Genomic DNA, 4135 nt, shown 5'->3' on the forward strand with positions numbered 1-4135 from the left:
AGAACCAACTTGGGGTTAGATGTGGTAGAAGGTGAATTGGTGAGAATTGGTATAATCAAGAGTAAGAAAAGCCCAAAAATGGAGCAGTCAGTAACAGGACATCAATAAGCACGGTGGCATAGTGGTTAGCACTGTTGCCTCACAGCGCCAGGGACCCGGGTTCGAATCCAGCCTCGGGTGACTGTCTGTGTGGAGTTTGCACATTCTCCCCGTGTTTGCGTGGGTTTCCTCCGGGTGCTCCGGTTTCCTCCCACAGTCCAAAGATGTGCGGGTTAGGTTGATTGGCTGTGATAAATTGACCCTTCGTGTTAGGGGGATTAAATACGTGGGGTTACGGGGATAGGGTGGGATATGTGTTGGTGTAGGGGTTACGGGGATCAGGTGGGATATGTGTCAGTGCAGGCTTGATGGGCCGAAATGGCCTCTATCTGCACTGTGGGGTTTCTGTGATTCTGTGATTCTGTGAAGTCTCCTCTTATCATGGAGAAATCAAATATTCAATACACTGTGTTTGAAACAAAGGAGCATTTTTCACTATTTATACAGAATATTAATCTCCAGCCCAGGTATAGGGGTTATTAAGATCAGCAAAAACACAATCTGACTGTATACTAGAGGTGGAACTATTACCATATTAGATAGGCGCAGACTAAGAATGATTTTGAAAAATTCAAAAATGTGTTTAGAATGCATGTACGTAAATGCACAAAGTGTGGTGAATAAGGTTGGTGAGCTACAAGCACAATTAGCCATGCGGCAATATGATGTTGTGGCAATAACGGAAACGTGGCTTAAAAATGGTGAGGACTGGGCACTTAATATTCAAGGGTACAAGGTGTTCAGAAAGGATAGGGAAGGAAAAAAGGGAGGTGGGGTGGCAGTGCTGATTAAGGAAGACATTGTAGTGTTGGAAAGGGAGGATGTTCTTGAGGGGACCAGGACAGAATCCATTTGGTTAGAGTTGAGGAGCAAAAAGGGTATGATTGTGCTATTGGGGATATTCTATAGGCCTCCAAATAGTGAGAGGGAGGTAGAGGAGCAAATCTGCAGGGAAATCGCAGAGATATGCAACAGCTATAGAGTGGTGATATTGGGCAACTTTAATTACCCAAATATCAATTGGGATAATGCTAGGTGTTAGGATAAAATTTGGTTTAAAGGATATAAAGGGGTCCTCAATATTCAACCGGTATAAAACTGTCTGAAAGGTACCATTTAGTCTTGTTAGCTGGAAAACGAAATGCAAAGCACCATGGGATACTTGGCTATATTAACTCTTTTTAAACTAACAAGTAGATGACCAAGGACATTCCAAAGCTCTGCTCGTAAATTACCCCGAATACAGGTTTGGAGGAGGCCTCTTGAAAGAGATAAGGCACAAAGGCACATTGATGAGACCTTTGCAGACAGGTCTTAGAGAATAATCAGCTGGCCCTTTTTGGCTAGGGCTTTGTTCAGCAAGGCCATGTCGTGCTGAAGATGCCTGCCTGCCTATTTTGATAAACAAGAATAAGAGATAAGCTCATGAATGCGAAGTTAGAATGATGCCTTTGCAGCTCATAAGCTTTTCACTGATGTATTCAGGGGGTACTCGAGTTCGAAGGTCAGGTTTAGTAATTGATTGATTAACCATGTAAACCAATGAAGTATCAATATTCCCATGTATACACCCCATCAGTAATAAGTGGGTGTTGTCTAATAAACTGTATAAACTAAGCTGTATTGTCACTTTTCCTCTGAAAACGGTGCCTCCAGCTGGGGTTGGCTGAGGTGGTTCTTCCGTGTGCACTCATAATAAAATATTGATCTGGGTAACACCTGAATCTGTTAGTTCTGTTTTACCATCCAGATTTTCCTCGCTTACAGCTTGGTGTCAGAAGTGGGATACCACTGGACTGATGATCGATCTTCCACAACGACATACACGGAGGGGTGAGTAGCAATATTCACCCTTAACGTGGAGGCCCACGAGGTGGATTGGGTGAGTGGTGTTATAAAGAACAGTGAGTGAAGGAGCAACAGGCTTCAGGTGTGGACCAATAGGACGCGTTTTAGGGTACAAACAGACCCGAGGAGTTTAGAAACTCTCGGGCGGGAAAAGCGCTAGGTGGGAAAAGTGCCGGGAAAAGTGCTAGGTGGGAAAAGCGCTGGGAAAAGCACTAAGGGGAAAAGCGCTGGGTGGCAAAAGCGCTAGGTGGTGAAGCGCTAGGTAAAAATCGCCGATGGCCAGTGTAGGGGGTTTCTCTTGCTCGTTCTGGTCTCCTGCCAGGCTTTGTGCAATAATTACCATTGACTGGTTCGACCCACTCTCCCCTACGGTTCTAGACCTTGGACTTAAATGCAGAGAACTGTAGTGCAGAGAAAGGACTCAATAGACCAGGTTGAATAGCACGAAATGGATGCTTTTATTTTTAAACAGTTTGAAGCATTACAAAATACATGTCATAGGCACAGATTAAAGTAACTACAATCATGCACAAATTTATGAACTTGACTCTATGGAAATGGGGAACACACGGCATGTCGTAAAAGGGGAAACACATTACGATTTAACCTTACTCCCTCCCCTAATACCTAAACTAAGTTTCGACTTGAGGAACTCGGGATCATGCTCACCACTATCAGAATCGCAAAAAGGATGGGTTCGCAGCCTTTCTGGCACAGCTTTCCGTCGTCATGTGGATTTGGAAACTTCTGGCGCAGCTTGTTTTTCTCTCTCTTTCTCAGGCGATGAGGCAGTCGACACAGCCTCGGTGAGCGCTCGTCATGGCTGAAATCCACCAAGTCTGTTGTGGATTTGGGTTCATGGAACAGAACAACACCTCGATGGGATGTTGAGGCACGGAAGAGCTAGGCCCGGAATGTCCTTTTCGCCGGCCTGCATCGTCGTTTTTCCCGAGGGTGTCTTCTCCTTCGGCCTGGGTCGTCGATGATCTCCCGACAACAGCACCCGGGCCACCCTCGTCATCTCCCCGTCGTGGCCGAGCCTTGTCTGGCTGAACACCGACCACGTTGTCTTTTCACCGAAATTGTCCGTCCGAAGCGTCTTTAAAAGAAGAAGCGTCTTGATCGATTCCGAAGCTACCGAGGTAAAAGAGGCGCTGATGGACTTTTCAAAATCCATAGTTATACCCTTTCGGGCCAGCCTTATCTCCCACCAGATCATAGTCCAGTCTTTGTAATATTTTGGCGGGCAGAAATCTCTGCAGGGGCGCTTTGTCTTGTAACGGGAGCCGGTGATAACTTAACTGGCCTTCCTGGCCGATAATGTCTTTTAATGTCTTTTACATTGTCACCGTGACTCGGTTCGCATATTGATCGGTCTGGAGATTTCCCTTGATGGCTGTTAAACGGTTTCTCCTTTGTACATTAAATGGGTTTAAGTGTTCATTCATTGCCCGCCCATATCTTGATGGGCCCCATCCTGTTTGCCTGAAACTGTCTTGTACTTAGAATCCATTGAATATGTATGTTGTTTCCCTGAGTTTCGGTTTCCCGATACTGGCTTTCGCGGGCTTACTGTCTTCAATCCACAAGCCTGTCTGGCTTGCAGTAACAGAAATCAAATGGTCCAGAAACTGATCACGAGGCCCGGCGGCCATTTTGTATGCCCTTTTATCAAAGGTTTTTCTGTGCAAGCTTACTTTGGTCAATAAACTGTCTTATTTTATCCTGTTTTCTTGCGTGATTATTGCTGAAAATTTCAAATCTTACACCAGGAGCGAGCTGAGGGAGAGAGCTTAAAGAGAGTCTCTCTGGGGATAGGGGATCCCTGCGATACAAAAAAATCACCGACGGCCAGGAGGGAGCCGGGGGAGAGAGCTTAAAGAGAGTCTCTCTGGGGATAGGGGATCCCCGCGATACAGAAAAATCACTGACAGCCAGGAGGGAGCAGGGGGAGAGACATTTTTTTTTATTTTTTTTTTTTAAGGACAAACTTTCAGACAAAGGAATATTGTAACTTCTTAAACATTCACAGCCAGGAAAAGGTTCACACTCCAACACACACCTTCACACAAACTGAAATTCCAGCATATTCTCAAGGTTCGTTTCACTCAGCAAATCCGCTATCTCATTTGCCCCGGCACAGACGTCAATAACCTCCATGTTGGCAAAACCTTAAATTTATTCTTTT

At 45.3% G+C, this 4135-nt stretch overlaps 1 long non-coding RNA gene across 1 annotated transcript; it reads left to right on the forward strand.

Annotated features, from left to right (window-relative positions):
• The first annotated feature begins 1798 nt into the window (after positions 1–1798).
• Positions 1799–3670, forward strand: LOC147119693 (uncharacterized). The gene is made up of 2 exons (XR_015078058.1): positions 1799–1932; positions 2728–3670. It is a non-coding gene; the product is annotated as an uncharacterized LOC147119693 (long non-coding RNA).
• The last annotated feature ends 465 nt before the right edge of the window (positions 3671–4135 follow it).

This window comes from Somniosus microcephalus, chromosome 4, assembly GCF_052327205.1.
Source record: "Somniosus microcephalus isolate GS21.2 chromosome 4, FLI_Smic_1.0, whole genome shotgun sequence".
In the NCBI taxonomy this organism is placed as follows: domain Eukaryota; kingdom Metazoa; phylum Chordata; class Chondrichthyes; order Squaliformes; family Somniosidae; genus Somniosus; species Somniosus microcephalus.